We start from the raw sequence: 24,564 nt of genomic DNA, 5'->3' as shown, positions 1-24,564 counted from the left end.
AATTGAGTTTAGATTTTTTAATTGCCATATCTTGTATCTGCCAAGCAATCATGGCTGAGGAAAGTTATGGCCTTCTGTAGTTAATTCTTTCACTGGTTTTCCCTTGCTTGAGAGTCAGGTTTAGAAAATTGTTCAGCTAATTCTTCCACTGGTTTTCCCCTGCTTGAGAGGTTTAGAAAATTGTTCAGGTAATTCTTTCACTGGTTTTCCCTTGCTTGAGAGTCAGGTTTAGAAAATTGTTCAGCTAATTCTTTCACTGGTTTTCCCTTGCTTGAGAGTCAGGTTTAGAAAATTGTTCAGCTAATTCTTTCACTGGTTTTCCCCTGCTTGAGAGTCAGGTTTAGAAAATTGTTCAGCTATTTCACTGGTTTTCCCCTGCTTGAGAGTCAGGTTCAGAAAATTGTTCAGCTATTTCACTGGTTTTCCCCTGCTTGAGAGTCAGGTTCAGAAAATTGTTCAGCTATTTCACTGGTTTTCCCCTGCTTGAGAGTCAGGTTCAGAAAATTGTTCAGCTGGCAAGGAGATTACCAGGTGATGGTTTCGAAGATGTGAATGAAGATGTGAATGAAGATGTGAATGAGCTCTTAGACTACGATGATGATAATAAAGACAGGAGTCCAGAAGAAACGTTGGCAGAGCTCAGTGCACAGATACAAGGGACACACATAACAGAAGATGAAGAAAAACCTTAAGAAAAACAGTTAGCATTACAGCAGTTACGTGAGCAGTTCCATGTTGCTGCTAAACCAGCAGACTTTTTCACTGAAGAGGACCCTGACGAATACAGAAGCAGTGCTTTGAAACAGGGTCTAGACCAGCTGATGATGCCTTACCGTCAACTGTATAATGTACTGCAGGGTAAAAGAGGCCAGAGATCCATTACAGAATTATGCACACTCCAATACAACCATCGACTTTAGTACCAGAACCTCTACCATCCACTTCTGCTGACAACCAACAACCATCCACCTCAACCCAGTAGGGTCAAACCATGCATCTCCGCTCTCTTCACAATCATCCACAAACACCAGCACCCACAATTTATGGTAAGATATACTATTATTTCTATTGCACTTATAGTCTTAAGCAATAAAAACATAATATATCACGACAACGAACTACAATTACATATTCACTTTTATTTCGTAAGATCTGTTGGTCTAAAAAAAAGTTGTCTGGCTTTTTGGGAACTCCCAGGAACGTAACCCTATTTTTCCCCCAAGTTCTTCAGTTTACCTAGCATGGTTTTACCTAACAGCATTTTCAGGAACGTAACTACTGTGTAATATAACGGCCTACTGTATGTAGAAAACCCCTTATTATGCAGAACATTTTGGGCAATTTAGGTCAATTTTGCCCCTATGACCTTTCTGGTGACCTTTCGAGCTTGTCCTCAGTGTGCTCGTTTGCCTTTTAAGGTCTTGTACCTGAGCTTCTCGTAAACTTGATACAGTTCAGCAACGGAAAGAATCGTAGCAGAAATTCCTTGAAACTGTAAATTTTCCTTTAAGTAACTTACTAACATTAGAAATGAGCACCACTTCAACAGGCATACTGGCCCATGTTGGGCAGGTCCAACTCTCACTCAGAATTAAGGTAGATTATATAAATCTACAAAAACGATAGTAGATGTAATGCCTACCCTGAAAAATAACTAGAAATTGTCTGTTTGCTGTCGAAACATAAATGAAATAAAATTTCTGTAGAAAAAATAAGGCGCACAATCATTTAAGGCGCAGATTCGCAAAAGACATACAAGACTTTTGAAGCAATTGTAACCTGACATTAGTAAACAACTGCTAAAGTGTAAGCCAAAGCTTGCCTTTGACCCTGATCTTGAGCATGTAAGGCGCAGGATGACTTTCCAAGACACTTTTGTGTGGGGGGGGAAGCGCACCTTTTATGCCAGAAAATACAGTCTGTTATCAAAATTCCCCCCCCCACCCCCCCAAAAAAAAATAGCTCTGCATTTTCTGTATTTTCTCTCCCTCTCTGGAGGGAGAGAAAATACATCCCTGCAGGAGAGCAAGAAGGGAAAAAAAAGTGATAAACTCGGAACAAAGTCGATACTCGCCCGTATGTTCCATTCTCAGCTGGTGAAGGAAATGTGGAGACAGTTTGGAGTGTTGAACAACGGCGTCGAGCACGGGAGAAAGACTCTTATAGGGAAAAACGTTCCCCAACTGTGTAAATCCTGACCACTTCCCCACGTACACTACCGCCGCGGTATTCACAATGGTGCTAACTAAATTATTTACACCTTTGTGTTTATATATATATTTAGTCGTTATGATTCTTAGAATCATCACAACTACGGTGCTCTTCACATCAACTCCAAAACTGAGGGACTGATTACCTCAGCTTTTGTATTTAGCCATTCTGTCTTCCTGTTATGTCATTGAATTTGTTTTGATAAAGCCACTGGAGGGCGAAACGTCTACAATAAAGATACCCAGATGTTGCACACATGTCTGGGGTTCATCCTTGTAATTTTCTTTTAGGAGAATGCTGGAAGTTGAGGGCGACTCTACTGACATCTCTGAGGCTCCAGTGACCCACACATTAGCACATAATTAAGAAGGAACACTGCAGCAGGCCTACTGGGCCATGCGAGGCAGGTCCAAGTCACCTACCCAACCTAGTCAGCTCCAGAAATATTAAGTGTACAGTAACTGATGTTGATGATAACGATAAACAGATTCATTGATAACGATAAACAGATTCATTGATAACGATAAACAGATTCACTCATTCATTAGAGGTTTGCCGGTGCTTCCGGCCCGGGTCTTCTCCAGATGGTGACCCGGCAGATAAAAACAGATAAAAAATATATATGAATATAAGCACTAGAGGCAGTGTGATAGATCTTTGAATTCAAGGTGGGAGGAGGAGGAACAAAATGGCGGAAATGTAGGTAAAACTGGCAGCAGCAGCAGCCAACTAAGAGGTTGTAAAGGTAAGTTGACTCAAGTTGCATCATTGAAAAGATTTAACACAAAAGAGTGAATTGTGTCTGTGTACCTGTGTCTGTGTGTATGTATATATGTCTGTGTGTATGTGTCTGTATATATATATGTCGTGCCGAATAGGCAGAACTTGCGATTTTGGCTTAAATAGCAACGTTCATCTTGCCATATAGGACAAGTGAAAATTTGTGTATGCAATAATTTCGCCAAAATCATTCTGAACCTAACGAAAAAAATATATTTCACTGTGTTTGTTTAGTATTAAATTATTGTAAACAAATCTAAAATATATTTAGTTGGGTTAGGCTAAAATAAATTGTTTTTGTTTTAATAAGGTTAGGTAAGTTTTCTAAGATTCTTTTGGTGCAAAATTATAAATTTTCACATTAACATAAATGAAAAAAATATATCTTTAAACATATAAGAGAAATTTTTAGAAAGGACTTAATTTTAAATGAGTTCTTGCTAATTGACCAGTTTTACATATTCGGCACGACATATATATATATATATATATATATATATATATGCAAGGAATTCGCGAGAGCATGCGAAATATACACAAACACTGATCTCTGGCTGAAGGAGACTCGAACCTACGAACCTTAGGACAAGGTACGCAGTGCTTTACCAAAGCTGTAAGCCTTCTCCCTGAAAGCTGGCTGCCTTGGATCAAACGTGTAGCTCATGCTACACGCCAAGGTATTGTCCAGTGTGGATAGATTGGTAAAGCACTGCGTACCTTGTCCTAAGGTTCGTAGGTTCGAGTCTCCTTCAGCCAGAGATCAGTGTTTGTATATATATATATATATATATATATATATATATATATATATATATATATATATATATATATATATAGATATATATATTTATATATATATATATATATATTTTATTATCACACTGGCCGATTCCCACCAAGGCATGGTGGCCCGAAAAAGAAAAACTTTCACCATCATTCACTCCATCACTGTCTTGCCAGAAGGGTGCTTTACACTACAGTTTTTAAACTGCAACATTAACACCCCTCCTTCAGAGTGCAGGCACTGTACTTCCCATCTCCAGGACTCAAGTCCGGCCTGCCGGTTTCCCTGAACCCCTTCATAAATGTTACTTTGCTCACACTCCAACAGCACGTCAAGTATTAAAAACCATTTGTCTCCATTCACTCCTATCAAACATGCTCACGCATGCCTGCTGGAAGTCCAAGCCCCTCGCACACAAAACCTCCTTTACCCCCTCCCTCCAACCTTTCCTAGGCCGACCCCTACCCCGCCTTCCTTCCACTACAGACTGATACACTCTTGAAGTCATTCTGTTTCGCTCCATTCTCTCTACATGTCCGAACCACCTCAACAACCCTTCCTCAGCCCTCTGGACAACAGTTTTGGTAATCCCACACCTCCTCCTAACTTCCAAACTACGAATTCTCTGCATTATATTCACACCACACATTGCCCTCAGACATGACATCTCCACTGCCTCCAGCCTTCTCCTCGCTGCAACATTCATCACCCATGCTTCACACCCATATAAGAGCGTTGGTAAAACTATACTCTCATACAATCCCCTCTTTGCCTCCAAGGACAAAGTTCTTTGTCTCCACAGACTCCTATTTGTCTCCACAGACTCCTAAGTGCACCACTCACTCTTTTCCCCTCATCAATTCTATGATTCACCTCATCTTTCATAGACCCATCCGCTGACACGTCCACTCCCAAATATCTGAATACATTCACCTCCTCCATACTCTCTCCCTCCAATCTGATATTCAATCTTTCATCACCTAATCTTTTTGTTATTCTCATAACCTTACTCTTTCCTGTATTCACCTTTAACTTTCTTCCCTTGCACACCCTACCAAATTCATCCACCAATCTCTGCAACTTCTCTTCAGAATCTCCCAAGAGCACAGTGTCATCAGCAAAGAGCAACTGTGACAACTCCCACTTTGTGTGTGATTCTTTATCTTTTAACTCCACGCCTCTTGTCAAGACCCTCGCATTTACTTCTCTTACAACCCCATCTATAAATATATTAAACAACCACGGTGACATCACACATCCTTGTCTAAGGCCTACTTTTACTGGGAAATAATTTCCCTCTTTCCTACATACTCTAACTTGAGCCTCACTATCCTCGTAAAAACTCTTCACTGCTTTCAGTAACCTACCTCCTACACCATACACCTGCAACATCTGCCACATTGCCCCCCTATCCACCCTGTCATACGCCTTTTCCAAATCCATAAATGCCACAAAGACCTCTTTAGCCTTATCTAAATACTGTTCACTTATATGTTTCACTGTAAACACCTGGTCCACACACCCCCTACCTTTCCTAAAGCCTCCTTGTTCATCTGCTATCCTATTCTCCGTCTTACTCTTAATTCTTTCAATAATAACTCTACCATACACTTTACCATACACTTTATATATATATATATATATATATATATATATATATATATATATATATATATATATATATATATATATATATCTGTGTACTCACCTAGTTGTGGTTGCAGGGGTCGATTCATAATTTCTGGCCCTGGCTCTTCACTTGTGTGTATATATGTCTGTGTATATATGCGTCTGTGGGTATATGTGCGTCTGTATATATATTGTGTGTGTTTGTGTATCTGTGTATATACGTATGTGTGTACATGTGTGTGTATGTGTGTGTGTCTGCATCTATCTTTTTTCTCTCTAATAAACTTTTATTATCCTATTATTTTATATTATTAAATTCACTTGAAAGTCATTAACTCTAAATTAACGTAAAACGATTTGAGTTTTCTGCAAATACTGTTTATATTCTCTGGAATAATTGTTGCCAGATATGCTAACTATAAAAAAATATCTCTGTTTATGGTGTGACAGGAAGATTAGTGTCTAACGTGAGTGGTAACACTGTTCTGAGAAAACTCATTGCCATGCACGGTGGAGGAGATCGTAAACTCAGGATGGTAATGAATCCAATCCCATCCATCCTCACGAGGGTACTCCAGGGGTACCACTGGGGACTCTCTCCTGTGTGGAGTGGTACTGGGGCCTTACTTCGTACTGGTTATCGTTCTGGGACGCTTTATGTTCCCCTTCTTTGGGGGGTCTGACTGTATTGGGCCAGTAGGTCTGATGCAGTGCTTCTTCCTTAAGTGGATAACTTGGACCTGACTGGCTTGGGCCAGTAGGTGACTAGGACCTGCCTAGCATGGGCCAGTAAGCCTGGTGAAGTAATTCTTATGTTTTTAGAGTGATGGTGCTGGAACACATTTTGTCCCGTGGTTGTAATACTGAGTCCCATCTTGTCCTACCACTGTGGTACTGAGGTACCTTCTGCATACCGGGTGTGGTATTTGGATTCCCCTCAAGTCTTGGGTTGCAGTACTAGGACCTTCTCTTCCTCCATTGCAGACACTGCAAGGCTCCAGGCGGACATCAACCAAATCTTTCAGTGGGCTGCAGAAAACAATATGAAGTTCAACGATGAGAAATTTCAATTACTCAGATATGGTAAACATGAGGAAATTAAATCTTCATCAGAGTACAAAACAAATTCTGGCCACGAAATAGAGCGAAACACCAACGTCAAAGACCTGGGAGTGATTATGTCGGAGGATCTCACCTTCAAGGACCATAACATTGTATCAATCGCATCTGCTAGAAAAATGACAGGATGGATAATGAGAACCTTCAAAACTAGGGAGGCCAAGCCCATGATGACACTCTTCAGGTCACTTGTTCTATCTAGGCTGGAATATTGCTGCACTCTAACAGCACCTTTCAAGGCAGGTGAAATTGCCGACCTAGAAAATGTACAGAGAACTTTCATGGCGCGCATAACGGAGATAAAACACCTCAATTACTGGGAGCGCTTGAGGTTTCTAAACCTGTATTCCCTGGAACGCAGGAGGGAGAGATACATGATTATATACACCTGGAAAATCCTAGAGGGACTAGTACCGAACTTGCACACGAAAATCACTCACTACGAAAGCAAAAGACTTGGCAGACGATGCACCATCCCCCCAATGAAAAGCAGGGGTGTCACTAGCACGTTAAGAGACCATACAATAAGTGTCAGGGGCCCGAGACTGTTCAACTGCCTCCCAGCACACATAAGGGGGATTACCAACAGACCCCTGGCAGTCTTCAAGCTGGCACTGGACAAGCACCTAAAGTCAGTTCCTGATCAGCCGGGCTGTGGCTCGTACGTTGGTTTGCGTGCAGCCAGCAGCAACAGCCTGGTTGATCAGGCGCTGATCCACCAGGAGGCCTGGTCACAGACCGGGCCGCGGGGGCGTTGACCCCCGAAACTCTCTCCAGGTAAACTCCAGGTAAACTCCCCCCTCTCTCTGTACTGGTTGTGGTACCTTTCTGTACTGTGGTACTTTCCCCATTCTTACACCCTGGTACCTTTCTGTACTGTGGTACTTTCCCCATTCTTACACCCTGGTTGCGATTGCTGCGGATATTAATGCACCTGAACTTGCCAGTGATCCAAGTATCAAAGTCTGTAATGTATAGGTAGGATTTAAAACCTTTCGATAGTTACAGCTGACGTTACTGCTGACCATAGCAGTTTTTTAGCGCCGCTCACCCCTAGGACCCAATTCGTGAGTCATAAGATAGAGAGCAGAGAGGCAGGGCGGGCCTGTGCTTCCCACATATTCCGTTATAATTATACGTACTAACCAGCCAACGTTAGTGTTATTACCCAATCCACGTTATCGAACCCCCATATGACATTAATACCTAAGCATAAGTATTAAACCAATATATGTCGTGCCAAATAGGTAAAACTTGAAATTTTGGGCTTAAATAGCGACGTTCTTCTTGCCGAACAAGGCAAGCTAAAATTTGTGTATGCAATAATTTGCAAAAATCATTCTGAACCTAACGAAAAAATGTATTTCATTGTGTTTGTTTATTAAATTATTGTAAACTTATCTAAAATATATTTAGTTGGATGAGGCTAAATTAAATTGAGCTTGTTATAATAAGGTCAGGTAAGTTTTCTAAGGTTCTTTTGGTACAATATTATTTTGTACATTAACAAACTAAAAAAAAATATCTTTAAACGTATAAGAGAAAATTTTAGAAAGAACTTAATTTTAAACGAGTTCTTGCTAATTGACCAGCTTTACCTATTCGGCACGACATACACACACACAATGTACCGTATTTCGCGGCTTATTAGATGCATTTTCCCCCATGTCTCAAAAAAAAACCCTGCGTCCTATAAACTAAAACAAAACTTATAGGCTGCAAAATATGGTATGTACACATATATATATACACACGTCTTAATTTATATACCCTTTGTGTGATAATAATAACTGTTTATACCTGGATACCAGCTCTAGGTGGTAAAAATTTTGCCTTAATAAACCTGTTTTGACTCTCCAGTGAACTGGTCGGCACAACAGATAACTCTTAACAAATCTTCACACAGGTGTCACACACAACCTGAGGAACGGGAGGTACTCGGGTTTCATCTGAGGAAGGAGAGGATAGCTCCATTTCCTTGAATCAAAAGCCCTTTAGGAGCATCAAGGCCTCTCATGAATAAATTCATCTCCCACACAACAGCATCATGTTTCGCACCTCTGTCACATGTGTACGTCAAGACGTAACTAATCATTTTTTCCCTTTGAGAAATAATCTTATCTTCCCCCCTTATTCCTCTCTTTCTGAGCCTCTAATTGCGATAAAAAAGTGACACGGAGATATTAATACCCGTTGTTTGTTATTCTGTTTAATATCTTGGGTTCGCCAGGAGATGAGGGAGGCGATGCTACTTTTGGGAGTTGCACCTTTCTTAGGTGTTGTCTTGATGCCAGCGGGGGGGGAGGAGCTTCTGATCCAAGAAGATAGTGAAGAATTAGACACATGTGCAATATCTGGGTATCTTTATTGTAGACGTTTCGCCCTCCAGTGACTATTAATACAAGGATATAATGGGAAGACGGTAGAACTATTTACAATCAGTCCCTACCTGGACGTCTACCTGGAGGGCATTCCGGGGATCAACGTCCCCGCGGCCCGGTCCACGACCAGGCCTCCCGGTGGATGAGGGCTTGATCAACGAGGCTGTTACTGCTGGCCGCACGTAATCCAACGTACGAACCACAGCCCGGCTGATCCGGCACCGTTGTCTTCAAGTTTCAAGGCAGAGGGACTGATTACCTTCTCTTTTGAACATAGTTCGACTGTCTTCACATGATGTCCTTGTACTGATAAAGCCACTGGAGGGCGAAACGTCTACAATAAAGATACCCAGATACTGCACATGTATCTAAGTCGTGTTCTATATCATCACAAACCCACTTTCAAGAGACAGACGATCTATCGTCGGGCGATGAATAAGAAAAGGCATTTCTCACTAGCCACTAAACATCCCTCGGCCGTTCGTCCGGAGACGAATGATCTCAGATACTCCAACGCCTGACGAAGCACCTAACCCCAGCCAAACTTCGCTGACTCCACCATTACCCTCTTGATAACCCTCGCTCTGGTACCCTAACACCAAACGATAACATTCACTTAAGTCTATCAATACATCCTAGTTTTTCTTACCCCTTTACCTTTCTTTTAACATATTCATCAATATCGTGATTATTTTCACTTTTAATGCGATGGAAATTCTTCTCCACAATTATTCACTGGGATCGTTTTTATTTGATTTGATTTCTTGTTGGGGAATATACTTCGAGTAGATATTTATTATTTACAATACGTAAATATCCTGTAGGCCTGAGGGTAAACTAGTTAGGGGTCATTATTGGCCTATTTCAATAGTCCATGGACCAGAATATATTTCAGTATTCGCCAGCCAGGAGCTTCATCAGTCTGAGGTAATCAGTCCCTCAGCCTACAAAGGGACTGATTACTTCAAACTCCCCTTCACTTTCCACCGTTTTTCTCTGTACTGGACTGGTGTCACTACTGACTGGTGAAACCTTTCCACAATAAATGAACCAAAGTATTTCACTCAGACATTAATACCATGAGAGAAAAAAAAGTCATACCGATACCAGTTTGTCAATGGGATCCATAGAAGCAAAATAAAAATAAAATAAAAGGAATACAAGCTTTCCAAATGACCAGCTTAGTCTCACTACATCACTTATATATACTTACTTGTTGTGTCCTTTGTTGCTTCTGGATGTGTTGCTAGTCTCATCTGGATGCTGTTCCTAGTCTCATCTAGATGCTGTATTGCTAGTCTCATCTGGACGCTGTCTTGCTAGTCTAATCTGGACGCTGTCTTGCTAGTCTAATCTGGACGCTGTGTTGCTAGTTGCATCAGGATGTCAGTCTTTAGCTTCACTTGCCCCTGATGAAAAATGATCATCTCAGTGTTTATACAATAATACTGTATTTTGTAGTTATATTCTCAGATATTAGAGGAAGGAGAGTGTACTGTCGAGTATTAGGTAAAACTCTACACACTTTAAGGACTTTGGAAATATGCATCTAGCTTACTTAAGATACACCAGGAGAAAAACAGCCTCAAAGATCTGAAGGTTATGATAAAAATTCTGAAGCAACAGATTATCCTAAGAGCACATCATTCATATAATGTCAGAACCTCAGAGGTGAACACTGGTATGTTTACACTTCATCAGAACGTCTACTGAATGTGTTTCGATTCTGTAGGTTGAGACATTAGCATCAAATTGAGGATGAATCGAGTCGAAGAGGCAGGACTTCGAGGCGTCGAGCCGAAGAGGCAGGACTTCGAGGCGTCGAGCCGAAGAGGCAGGACTTCGAGGCGTCGAGTCGAAGAGGTAGGACTTCGAAGAGTGAACTCGTGTATTGTCTAATTTGTTCACCTGTTCATCAAAACTGAAAGCTGTTATATACAAACATTCACTTTTGGAAAATCATACTGAGAGCTGCAAGTATCGTCAGCGTCCCTTAGAGTAGCATTCAGAAATAATTCCAGCTGCTATCCACTCATATTATTTACAAGCTGAGCTGTTGTTATACCTAGTCTCATTTACAGGCCAGAAGCTGTTACCTTAACTCAGATCATTCATAGGCTAAGAGAATAATACATCGTCATTTACAGGCTAAGAGCTGTTATCTTACACGAGGTTATTTCAGAGGCTAACCCTATCTAATACTACCATACCCCACAACTCAATTAACTGTCGTCTAACTTTTCACTGCTAGGTGAGCAGAAACAGCAGGTATAAGGAGATTTACCACCACCCTCTTTTGCAGACCCAAAAGAGGGAGAGACTATTTGAGAGACTCGGAAAGCCTCTCAAAGACTCTTCGAGTAACAAGGCACCACACTTACCCTGTCCCAGATATGAGAGAAGGCCAACCTCTTGTGGTATCACCTCTCCAGCCTAAAATAACTTCAGAGTCACCGTGGACGGCTTGACCCTCCGTCATTGTCAACAATAGACGATCAGTTTCCCTTTTCTGGCGTGCTTTTATGCAGATTATTGTGATAGTCAGGACACACACAACCTGGAAAAATATTAACTTATTAGTTTTGGTATGATAAAGGGGATTAAAAATATCTTTTTATCTATTCACTATTCAGAAAGCTTTACACAGAGAAACATGACTTGATAAAGCTCTACACAGAAAAATGACCTGATAAAGCTCTACACAGAGAAACATGACCTTATAAATCCCTATAGAAACATGATTTAATAAAACTCTACACAGAGAAACATGATAAATCTCTACACATAGAAACATGACTTGATAAAGCTCTATACACAAACATAACTTGATAAACCTCTACATACACATCGCCTCAGTGCAAGCTTCCCTTGGAGAGTGAATATTTTCTTCACCCTGGCTTGCAGGATGTTAACCTCCTGCATCTGCTGGTTTAGAGATCTAGAAGAGCAGTAGTTTAGAAAGTATCTGTTCTAGTTCTAGGCAGCTTTGAAGATGTTAAATGCATTAGATGTTACATGCTTTAGATGTTACATGCTTTACATGTTACATGCTTTAGATGTTACATGCATTAGATAATTAATTTTAAGAAAATTATGGCGACTGACAACACACACACACACACACACACACACACACACACACACAGTAACAAGCGCAAGTACACACAGAACCACCCTCAGAACTCCACAGCCAAACATGCTATCCCAACAAAACCCACAATCCAAACTTACAGTCCCCACCCCACACTACGCCGTAGAATCCCACTGCACACTGCCAGGTCCAACATCCCCACAGACCCCCCCCAGAACGCAGTGTTGGAGAGGAAACTGAAGGTATGGTACACCAACGCTGATGGAATAACGAATAAATGGGAGGAGTGGCAGGAAAGAATCGAAGAGGCATCACCAAATATCATAGATATCACAGAAACCACTCTCACAGGAATCGACCCTTGCAACCACAATTAGGTGAGTACAGTTCGCCACCTGCTATGTTTTAATAATCAATCATTGCAGTTTCTCTCAGCTAGCTTGCTTGCTCTCTCTATCTCTCTTTCTCTCTCTGTGTTACGTCCATTACCTTTCTTTTCAATTCTCTATCACCCCATCCCTCCCACCTTTTCACAATTTCTCCCCCTTTCCTGTCTCTTTTTCTTGTCGAAAGGTTCCTCACCCTCTCTCACTTTCACCTCGTCAGGAGGCAGGTGTGGGGGACTCACACCCTCCTCTACTTTCTCAAGCAATCCATAAAAAGCCATTTAAATATGTGCTACTGAACATGTATAACCTAAAAAAATTCTGAAGCCCTCTCCCCTTGTCTCAAAGGGGACAAAAAAAATTTGATGTAACGAAAATCAAGCCTACTAACCTTCAATGATCTTCAATGACCAGTGAACATCTGTCAACAGCTGCTGCTGGAGTGTCATGTAGAGTAGTTCGTGTCCCGCACAGTGTAGTTAGGGAGGGAGTTGTACCTCTGGCTTGTGTCCCACATAGTGTAGTGTGGAGGGGGTGTCGTACCTCTGGCTTAAGCTCTGGACAGTACACACCATTCTGCAAATCAAAAAATACTTATTAGTCTATTTCTGGGTAAGCTATAAACACACATGGGTCATATAGCAGTTATGGAATGGAAGGTAATCAGGTTGAACCCTAGTCGAGGGAATACACACACACACACACACACACACACACATACACACACGCACGCACACACACACACACACACGCACACACACACACACACACACACACACACACACACACACACACACACACACACACACACACCCACACACACACACACACACACATGCAGAACAACCACTGTGAAAAAAGAGGGAAATTCCACGCGCTTTCGTGGCTTCTCACATCATCAAGGAACTACGATAATGTGAGAAGCCACGAAAGCGCTTGGAATTTCGCTATTTTTGTGATATCACCTGTTCACTATGATCTCAATGCACACACATACATACATACACATATATAACTGCACATACAAACATATACATTATTACACATACAAATATACAATTTCCTCTCTATACAAAACTTTACCACCAGCTTCCCTCACCTGGAATTGTGTTATTAAATACAAAACACAAATCACAGAGGCACGAAAAAATACTCAGTCGTGAACTTCTAACCTCCATCCACCAAGATTTTAACATACAAGAATACATAGTATTTAATCGTATAACCTCTTGACCTGATCCTAATTACCTGGAGTTTACCTGGAGAGAGTTCCGGGGGTCAACGCCCCCGCGGCCCGGTCTGTGACCAGGCCTCCTAATATATACAAACTCGAAGAATTTCCAAACGATGTAATTGGCTGTGCTGGAAATTGTCCCAATTAAGAGACCACAAAACCACCTCAAATCTTTCTCGCACGTTTTGAACAATTACCCATAGGAATAATTTAATCCAAAGTCGAAATAGTTTTTTTTTTCAATTTCGTTTATTTGGTTAAGTGGATTTATTATTATTATTATTATTATTATTATTATTATTATTATTATTATTATTATTATTATTATTATTGTGTTAACGACAAAAGTACTGAGAGTAATTGTGGAGTTAACAAGAACTTGACAGAGCTCTCCAGGTGGTGGACAAAGCTCTCCAGGTGGACAAAGCTCTCCAGGTGGACAAAGCTCTCCAGGTGTTGGACAAAGCTCTCCAGGTGGACAAAGCTCTCCAGGTGGACAAAGCTCTCCAGGTGTTGGACAAAGCTCTCCAGGTGGACAAAGCTCTCCAGGTGGTGGACAAAGCTCTCCAGGTGGTGGACAAAGCTCTCCAGGTGGACAAAGCTCTCCAGGTGTTGGACAAAGCTCTCCAGGTGGACAAAGCTCTCCAGGTGGTGGACAAAGCTCTCCAGGTGGTGGACAAAGCTCTCCAGGTGGACAAAGCTCTCCAGGTGGTGGACAAAGCTCTCCAGGTGGTGGACAAAGCTCTCCAGGTGGTGGACAAAGCTCTCCAGGTGGACAAAGCTCTCCAGGTGGACAAAGCTCTCCAGGTGGACAAAGCTCTCCAGGTGGTGGACAAAGCTCCCCAGGAGCTGGACAAAGCTCTCCAGGTGGACAAAGCTCTCCAGGAGGTGGACAAAGCTCTCCAGGTGGTGGACAAAGCTCTCCATGTGGTGGACAAAGCTCTCCAGGTGGTGGACAAAGCTCTCCAGGTGGTGGACAAAGCTCTCCAGGAGCTGGACAAAGCTCTCCAGGTGGTGGACAAAGCTCTCCAGGTGGACAAAGCTCTCCAGGTGGTGGACAAAGCTCTCCAGGTGGTGGACAAAGCTCTCCAGGTGGACAAAGCTCTCCAGGTGGTGGACAAAGCTCTCCAGGTGGTGGACAAAGCTCTCCAGGTGGACAAAGCTTTCCAGGTGGACAAAGCTCTCCAGGTGGTGGACAAAGCTCTCCAGGTGGACAAAGCTCTCCAGGAGCTGGACAAAACTCTCCATGAGCTGGACAAAACTCTCCATGAGCTGGACAAAGCTCTCCAGGTGGACAAAGCTCTCCAGGTGGACAAAGCTCTCCAGGAGCTGGACAAAACTCTCCATGAGCTGGACAAAGCTCTCCAGGTGGACTAAACTCTCCATGAGCTGGACAAATCTCTCCAGGTGGACAAAACTCTCCAGGTGGACAAAACTCTCCAGGAGGTGGACAAAACTCTCCAGGAGCTGGACAAAGCTCTCCAGGAGCTGGACAAAACTCTCCAGGTGGACAAAACTCTCCAGGAGTTGGACAAAGCTCTCCAGGAGCTGGACAAAATTTCCCATGAGCTGGACAAAGCTCCTGAGGAGCGAAACGTTCCTACAATAAAGTGTCACTTTAGTTGCTTGAGAATCCAGGCAACACTAGAATTACCAGGAGCTTAACAAAGCTCTCCGGAAGCTTTGCCAAGCTCTTTGAGAGCGAAACGTTGCCACAACGTCACATTAGTTGCATGTGTCCATGTACTTAAAATTATTAATGCCACTGGACAGATATATTTTAGTACCTAAAAAATAAAGATTAAATCGAACTCTCAGATCTATCAATATCTATCGAATCTATCAACAGAATTTTTAGATTTGATTGATTAATCCTGCTGATAGATTTAATAACACTGGAAAGTCAGAGAGATGTCAGGAAGTGTTTTTTCAGCCTCAGGGTAGTTAGGAAGTGGAATGGTCAAAGCGACGTTTGATGCTGGTCAAGAGGCGCGTTTACATGCAGGAGCTGTGACTCGAACCTTGCAGTGACAAATTGGCTAGTACACCACTAAGGTCAGTAATGGTAGGTATACAGTTAGGTAAGTGTGCATGGATGAGAGAGAGAGAGAGAGAGAGAGAGAGAGAGAGAGAGAGAGAGAGAGAGAGAGAGAGAGAGAGAGAGAGAGAGAGAGAGAGAGAGAGAGAGAGAGAGAGAGAGAGAGAGAGAGAGAGAGAGAATGCACCTTCCTAGCTAGTACATAGATCACACACGTCATCTCATTCTAAAATCCGGAACTGTTCTGTCATTCTACTCACTCATTGCGGATGTCTTCACCACCAGCATACATAGTAGTCTAGCAGCACACTGCGGGAGTCCCCACAACATAACTACAGTAGTGTGCCAGTTAATTGGGACAGGAGTGAATTTTGTCATTATTTCCTAGTGTGCCTTAGTCTCCGACTTAATTAATGTAGTTTGGGTTCTTTTCTTTTCAGAATAGTTTGCTACTGACTTCTGGCAACCATCTAGGGACTTTTGTTAGTGCTACAACAGCTGTTGTTCTGTAAGGTGAATGTGCTTTCGCCAAGCCTTCCCCTTCAATTCATGACAACTGTGCAAGTATTGTAGGTCTTAGAAAACATGCTGATTGGAATATCAGATGGATCACCGAAAACCTGAGCCTATTAAAGTCAACTGCTGATCCGATTCTAAAGAGAGCTGACGACACTGGTAATTGTGGAGTGCTGCGTCGAGGAAGATATGGCAGAACACGCTAGACAACACCTCACGATAACAAGATTATCATAAGAATTACTGTGAAAGATACCAAGAAAACCAGCAAAGAGCTACAGAAAGGGTTGGCTTCAGCTGGTGTAAACGTTAATTCTTCAACTGTTCGGTGAAGGCTCCTTGAAGTTGGCAGAATTGCTAGAAAGCTGGTCGAGAAACAATTGACTGCTGTTATGGGCACTCGATCATAAGGGATGGACGACAAATGAATGGAGAAAAGTTATTTTTTCAGATGAGGTGAATTTGGAAGTGAGACGGAGCAAAGACGAACCTCTTCGGAATGGACACATTCAACAAGCGCCAAATCACCCACCTAAGATGTTTTGAGGTACTTTTACTAGTAAAGGTCCTCGACGGCTTGCTATTGTTGAGAGAACGATGAACAGTAACAAATACAAGGCAATACTGGCAACTCATTTGCTTCCCATTGTGGATAGAGACTTTCCTGACGGAGATGGCATTTTCCAGCAGGATCTTGTTCCATGCCACACTTCCAGAAAAATGTTGACAATCAACGAAGATGGTGAGCTAAGCGGTCTAAATTGGCCTGGAAACTCTCCAGACCTTCAACCCAACTGAGAATTTATGGGCAATAACCAACCCCAGTATCGCTAACCAGGACTGTTCAACTGCGGAGAACCTAACTGCTGCTGTTAGGTCCTGGTACCACGACAAACTTGCCAAAATGTGTTCGACATTGGTTAGTTCTATGCCAAAGCGTGTAGCAATGCTAATAAAAACACAGGGTAGTCATAACTCTTATTAAATCAATTATATCACTGCCGTGTATTTTTCAGATAAATTTTTCAAGTGTTTTATTTAATCAATATCCCAATAAGCACACTACTGTATCATACAGAAGTGTACAACCGCACTGAGAGTTCCCTCACAACAGTCTTGGGCTCCTGCCACAAAAAGTGTCAGGGGCCCCAAGACTGCTGAACTGCCTCCCAGCATACATAAGGGGGATTACCAATAGACCCCTGGCTGTCTTCAAGAAGGCACTAGACAGGCACCTAAAGTCAGTTCCTGACCAGCCAGGCTAAGTTGGCACACAACGCGGGTAAGCTTCACTTCGTGGCTGGAGACCACGGCAGGCGAAGAGATATCAGGAAGGCTGAGAATCGTTCGTGTATGTTAAACCTTTGGCCTATCACCGATAGAATTTCTACAAAGATACAACGGCGTCGCCTTTGCATATAACTGTCTCGGCTCTGGTAATTTACATCAGAAAGCAATGAGTGACAGGAGGGGTTATCAGTTCGTCTTAATGTGTTTGTAACATTACCTAGTACCTCTGAGGGCTGCATAGAGCAGGGAACTGAGGGCTGCATAGAGCAGGGGACTGAGGGCTGCATCGAGCAGGGGACTGAGGGCTGCATAGAGCAGGGAACTGAGGGCTGCATAGAGCAGGGAACTGAGGGCTGCATAGAGCAGGGGACTGAGGTCTGCACAGAGCAGGGGACTGAGGGCTGAATCAAGCAGGGGACTGAGGGCTGAATCAAGCAGGGGACTGAGGGCTGCATCGAGCAGGGGACCGAGGGCTTTATTCTCCATTAATGTTTGTTTCACGTGTAACGTAATATGTACCTTGTACCTTCTCTTGCGTGCGTGCGTGCGTGCGTGCGTGTGTGTGTGTGTGTGTGTGTGTGTGTGTGTGTGTGTGTGTGTGTTTGTGTGTGTGTGTGTGTGAGAGAGAGAGAGAGAGAGAGAGAGAGAGAGAGACTGTGTTGGGCACATGGGACAGGTGTGGAACACCTGGACTCTCCTGTGATAGACAGACGAGACAGGTGTTGATAACTCCGTCGGTGAGGCATTTGAACTCCCATCAAGAATCCTAAGACTGACCTCCCACACACTCGCAGGACCTCACAAGAACTAACCGAAGCTTAACCTGAGATTCGTCACCTACTTCGATGCTCTAAATCGATCTTTCCTAAATAAAAAAAAAGGTACGTTTTACACTATGTCTTCAAGACATCGACAAGTTTATTAATATGACAGGCTTAACAATTAGGAATCTTTACTGCCCAAACTTTTCGCCTGCACAGCAGACTGCTTCAGTCGAATACAGAGGAATGTGTCACTGGAGACAGTTAATGAACAGGTAAGACAATTCTGATGTGATTTATCTCTTAGCCTCGATAGGTGGTGGTCAGTCTGCCAGCCTTGATAGGTGGTGGTCAATCTGCCAGCCTTGATAGGTGGTGGTCAATCTGCCAGCCTTGATAGGTGGTGGTCAGTTGATAGGTGGTGGTCAGTCTGCCAGCCTTGATAGGTGGTGGTCAATCTGCCAGCCTTGATAGGTGGTGGTCAGTCTGCCAGCCTTGATAGGTGGTGGTCAGTCTGCCAGCCTTGATAGGTGGTGGTCAATCTACCAGCCTTGATAGGTGGTGGTCAATCTGCCAGCCTTGATAGGTGGTGGTCAATCTGCCAGCCTTGATAGGTGGTGGTCAGTCTGCCAGCCTTGATAGGTGGTGGTCAGTCTGCCAGCCTTGATAGGTGGTGGTCAATCTGCCAGCCTTGATAGGTGGTGGTCAATCTGCCAGCCTTGATAGGTGGTGGTCAATCTGCCAGCCTTGATAGGTGGTGGTCAAGCTGCCAGCCTTGATAGGTGGTGGTCAGTCTGCCAGCCTTGATAGGTGGTGGTCAGTCTGCCAGCCTTGATAGGTGGTGGTCAGTCTGCCAGCCTTGACAGTTGGTGGTCAGTCTGCCAGCCTTGACAGTTGGTGGTCAGTCTGCCAGCCTTGACAGGTGGTGGTCAGTCTGCCAGCCTTGACAGGTGGTGGTCAGTCTGCCAGCCTTGACAGGTGGTGGTCAGTCTGCTAGCCTTGACAGGTGGTGGTCAGTCTGCCAGCCTTGACAGGTGGTGGTCAGTCTGCCAGCCTTGACAGGTGGTGGTCAGTCTGCCAGCCTTGACAGTTGGTGGTCAGTCTGCTAGCCTTGATAGGTGGTGGTCAATCTGCCAGCCTTGACAGATGGTCAGTGCCGTGTCTTCAAGATCATCCCTGCATCAGGGTGATGTTTCGCCCGATGCAAGGGTAGAAACTGTCATATTTCGAACCGAGGCTGTAACGTCGAAAGGTGTGTAGAAAAGTGATTGATGTAGTCAGGGGCAAAATTACGCTGTAAAAATGACTGGAGCGAAACGTGATCTGCCTATGTTGTCACACGTGTCAAGTTCCACATGACTGTATTAGGTTCAGTAGTAGTAACAGTAGCAGTAGTAGTAACAGTAGCAGTAACAGTAGCAGTAGTAGTAATAGTAGCAGTAGTAGTAATAGTAGCAGTAGTAGTAATAGTAGCAGTAGTAGTAATAGTAGCAGTAGTAGTAATAGTAGCAGTAGTAGTAATAGTAGCAGTAGTAGTAATAGTAGCAGTAGTAGTAATAGTAGCAGTAGTAGTAATAGTAGCAGTAGTAGTAGTAGTAGTAGTAGTAGCAGTAGTAGTAACAGTAGCAGTAGTAGTAACAGTAGCAGTAGTAGTAACAGTAGCAGTAGTAGTAACAGTAGCAGTAGTAGTAACAGTAGCAGTAGTAGTAACAGTAGCAGTAGTAGTAACAGTAGCAGTAGTAGTAACAGTAGCAGTAGTAGTGATAGCAATAGTAGTTGTAGTAGCAGCCGCAGCATCAGCAGGAGAAGAAAACGAAAACAAAAAGAGAATCACCCGACCAGGATTTAAAATCACCTGGATTCCCAAAATCTGCACAATCCAGGGCAACATGGGCTCAGGGCAGGTCGCTCCTGGCACTCGCAACTACTGGATCACTATGATATGGCCTTGGATGCACTGGAAGAAAATCAGAATGCAGATGTAATATACACAGACTTTGCAAAAGCGTTTGACAAATGCGATCATGGCGTAATAGCGCACAAAATACGTGCTAAAGGAATAACTGGGAAAGTGGGGAGATGGATCTTCAACTTCCTAACAAATCGAACACAAAGAGTAGTGGTCAACAGAGTTATATCGGAGGCTGCCATAGTGAAGAGCTCTGTTCCACAAGGCACAGTACTCGCCCCCATCTTATTCCTCATCCTCATATCAGACATAAACAGAGATGTACACCACAGCACCGTATCATCCTTTGCGGATGATACTAGGATCTGCATGAGGCTGTCATCTGCTGAGGACGCGGTTAACCTCCAAGAAGATATAAACAAAGTTTTCCAGTGGGCAACGGTAAACAATATGATGTTCAATGAGGACAAATTCCAACTACTCCGTTATGGAAAACTGGAGGAGATAATAACTAGAACAGAGTATACTACTGACTCCGGCCATACAATAGAGCGGAAAAATAATGTAAGGGACCTGGGAGTAGTAATGTCTGAGGATCTCACTTTCAAGGATCACAACAGTGCCACGATCACAAGTGCAAAGAAAATGATAGGATGGATAATGAGAACTTTCAAAACGAGAGATGCCAAGCCCATGATGATCCCTTTCAAATCACTTGTTCTCTCTAGGCTGGAATACTGCTGTACATTAACATCTCCATTCAAAGCAGGTGAAATCGCAGATCTAGAGAGTGTACAGAGATCCTTTACTGCACGTATAAGTTCTGTCAAGCACCTTAACTACTGGGAACGCTTGGAAGCACTTGACTTGTACTCGTTGGAACGCAGGAGGGAGAGATGTATCATAATCTACACTTGGAAAATCCTGGAAGGAATGGTCCCAAATCTGCACACAGAAATCACTCCCTACGAAAGTAAAAGACTGGGCAGGTGATGCAAAATGCCCCCAATAAAAAGTAGGGGCGCCATTGGTACACTAAGAGAAAACACCATAAGTGTCCGGGGCCCAAAACTGTTCAACAGCCTCCCATCAAGCATTAGGGGAATTGCCAATAAACCCCTGGCTGCCTTCAAGAGAGAGCTGGACAGATACCTAAAGTCAGTGTCGGATCAGCCGGGCTGTGGCTCGTACGTTGGACTGCGTGCGACCAGCAGTAACAGCCTAGTTGATCAGGCCCTGATCCATCGGGAGGCCTGGTCATGGACCGGGCCGCGGGGGCGTTGATCCCCGGAATAACCTCCAGGTAACCTCCAGGTAACCCTCATTCTTGGTCTTGCGTCTTACAGACAGACAGACAGACAGACAGACAGACAGACATGAAAAAACACTCTGTCTGTTGGAAATATGCACCCTCAGTTAAGCCAGGAAAGGATGGTTCCTCCTGTGTCAAAGGTCGTCTCACAGCCCACACGGTGATGAGCGATGCATCAGCAAATTCCCTTTGACACCTTGTGCTTGCGAGGAGATGAGTGGGACATGACATGCCCTTTGGGGAGTACACACACACTTCTCTCCACACCAACTCTCTCCAACAACCTCTCCACACCAACTCTCTCCAACAACCTCTCCACACCAACTCTCTCCAACAACCTCTCCACACCAACTCTCTCCAACAACCTCTCCACACCAACTCTCTCCAACAACCTCTCCACACCAACTCTCTCCAACACCTCTCACCACTACGCTCACGGGAACAGCAGATGAATCTAATATAACTTGGTCGTGTACTTGGTTATGGTATCATTTGGCTAATTGATGAATAAGACATTTGGGTATATTTACTCTGGAAACGTTTCGCCAGCCAGTGGCTTTTTCAGTCGATGTATTTAGGCCACCAAGCTTGAGAAAAGTGCAGCATATGCTCGGAGAAGTGACTTGTATACTGCAGTCAGGTGAGTAGAAGCAGGAGGCAGCGGAGTCACCAATGGATAAATCCACTAGCTTAAGCAGGTCATGTCTGTAGGTCAGCCAAGCATAGAAAAAGTACCTGTGTCAAGACCCCAAGATGGGGTCTTGACACAGGTACACAATGACAATGGTACACAGTACCAAGATGATGAATAGACACAATACTCAACAGAATCAGCAATATCATGGAATCTTGGTTCAGAGAACATCTCCACAACCTCAAGCACTCCTCGGTCCATCTCTTGAGTATGACCTATTTCTACCGGGGAAATCCGTCTACCGGTGACAATGCCTTCGTCTGCTACACAACCCTCACCTGATGCCAGTATATAAGCGCCACCCTTCCTGCCTCTGCTTCAGATTCCTCAAGACTACGGTGCCCTTCACAAACTCCAAGACTGACTCATTAACTCATCTAGTTCCACAGTCTTTCTACAATGTCCTTAAATTTATATTGATAAAGCCACTGGATGGCGAAACGTCTACGAATCAAGATATCTAAATATTGCACAGGTGTGTAATTCTTCGTCAAGGTCTCAAGATAAACCATACCCCGGCTGGGATTGAACCCGTGATCAGAGAGTCTCAAAACTCCAGCCCGTCGCGTTAGCCACTAGACCAGCAGTGAAGGGACTTGAGCTAGAGTTCGTCACGACCACGCTGGCTGGAGATTCGTCTGTAAAAACTTGCATTTGTGGTCACAGAGGTGCCTGTGCTAACCTTCCTATGGTGTAGAAATATACCTAGTTGGACGGATCTTATTGTGGCTAGCTGGTCTAGTGACTAACGCGACGGGCTGGAGTTTTGAGACTCTTTGATCGCGGGTTCAATCCCTGCCGGGGGTATGGTTTGTTTGCAATCGTGTCATTACGATTTCGTGAGTCAAGGTCTCAAGATGTTGCAGAGATCGTTCTTCCTACCTGTCCTGCAGAGTCACCAATGTTCTCATACACGTTCGTGAACTTACAGCAATAAAGTGATTTTTATTAGCCTCTTTATAGATTCCATTGGATTTAAACACTCGTCATAAAAGACGGATTCACTGGGGATTACACAAGAGAAAAATCTCACCTGTGGGGATTTACTGGTGTAAATTTAAGTCGTTGGAACTAATCACATTGGAGTTTAGGATCGTAAAACCAGTCGGGTTCAATTCCAATTAATTGCAGTTTGTGATGCTGGGTTGTAAAGATGTGATGGTGGGATAGGAGCTTTTCTAACCCGTCCCTGATGTTGAAGGGCTCTTGATTCGAGGAATTAGAGCTGCCTTCCTTTCACTGGGTGAAACATGATTACTTCCCATTCCCTCGTACGCACTAAGACCGTATGGGTTCCACGTTAACATGGATAGTCTGTGGGGCCAATGTATCTTGGAGGAGCAAAATAAGCCTATACTGCCAGAAATGCTTTGCATAACTAAGGCCATTTTATACAGCCTACAAATGAAGTCAGCTAGGCCTATAAGAGTTGCATTACACACTAAAAATTCAATTTTTTTCTCCAACACGTCGGCCGTTTCCCACTGAGGCAGAATGACCCCCCCCAAAAAAAAACGCTTTCACCATCATTCACACAATCACTGTCTTTGCAGAGGCGCTCCGATACGACAGTTTAGACGTCACTCCAAACAGTCAATATCCCAACCCCCTCCTTTAAAGTGCAGGCATTGTACTTCCCACCTCCAGGACTCAAGTCCTGCTAACCGGTTTCCCCGAATCCCTTCATTCATTGTTATTCCTCAGCAGATATACCTGGAGTATACCTGCAGAGAGCTCTGGGGGTCAACGCCCCCGCGGCCCGGTCTGTGACCAGGCCTCATATACATTTATCTGCTGAAGAGGACCCCAAAAAGAGGCCGTGTGTGTAATTACCGAGCATTATCCTTATCATTATCATTATCCTTATCAATCTGCACAGGTCTCATTTCGTCTACTAGTAGCCTGAGGTCCCAGACCGAATCGCCAACAAGAACACAGCGATCAGCAACGCCCTGTTTGGTTACGAGAATGGAACTGCGATTAGCGGACGGAGAATCGAGTCTACATCACTCCTGCGGTTGAATGACTCAAACGGGTTATCGCTTCGTGGAAAAATAAAAGCCAGGTGGGTTAGGTGGGTCGCTGCCAGGTGGGTTAGGTGGGTCGTTGCCAGGTGGGTCAGGTGGGTCGCTGCCAGGTGGGTTAGGTGGGTCGCTGCCAGGTGGCTTAGGTGGGTCGCTGCCAGGTGGGTTAGGTGGGTCGCTGCCAGGTGGGTTAGGTGGGTCGCTGCCAGGTGGGTTAGGTGGGTCGCTGCGAGGTGGGTCAGGTGGGTCGCTGCCAGGTGGGTTATGTGGGTCGCTGCCAGGTGGGTTAGGTGGGTCGTTGCCAGTTGGGTTAGGTGGGTCGCTGCGAGGTGGGTTAGGTGGGTCGCTGCGAGGTGGGTTAGGTGGGTCGCTGCGAGGTGGGTTAGGTGGGTCGCTGCGAGGTGG

The 24,564-nt window shown here is 44.0% G+C and overlaps 1 long non-coding RNA gene across 3 annotated transcripts in view; it reads right to left on the bottom strand.

Annotated features, from left to right (window-relative positions):
• Positions 1-10,123: 10,123 nt before the first annotated feature.
• The window catches only part of LOC128700865 (uncharacterized), a 238,075-nt gene continuing 223,634 nt past the window's right edge, over positions 10,124-24,564 (bottom strand). For 2 of the 3 annotated variants that reach the window (XR_011394675.1, XR_011394672.1), the window contains 3 exons: positions 12,773-12,957; positions 11,286-11,461; positions 10,124-10,313 (listed from right to left, as the gene is read on the bottom strand). This is a non-coding gene — a long non-coding RNA (uncharacterized lncRNA). Of the gene's footprint in view, positions 10,314-11,285; positions 11,462-11,748; positions 11,843-12,772; positions 12,958-24,564 lie in introns of all 3 variants that reach the window. The other variant, XR_011394673.1, reaches the window with a different exon arrangement.

Source organism: Cherax quadricarinatus, chromosome 94 (assembly GCF_038502225.1).
Source record: "Cherax quadricarinatus isolate ZL_2023a chromosome 94, ASM3850222v1, whole genome shotgun sequence".
NCBI lineage: Eukaryota > Metazoa > Arthropoda > Malacostraca > Decapoda > Parastacidae > Cherax > Cherax quadricarinatus.
The sequence above is the reverse complement of the archived record's forward strand: the minus strand, read 5'-3'. Positions and strand labels throughout refer to the sequence as shown.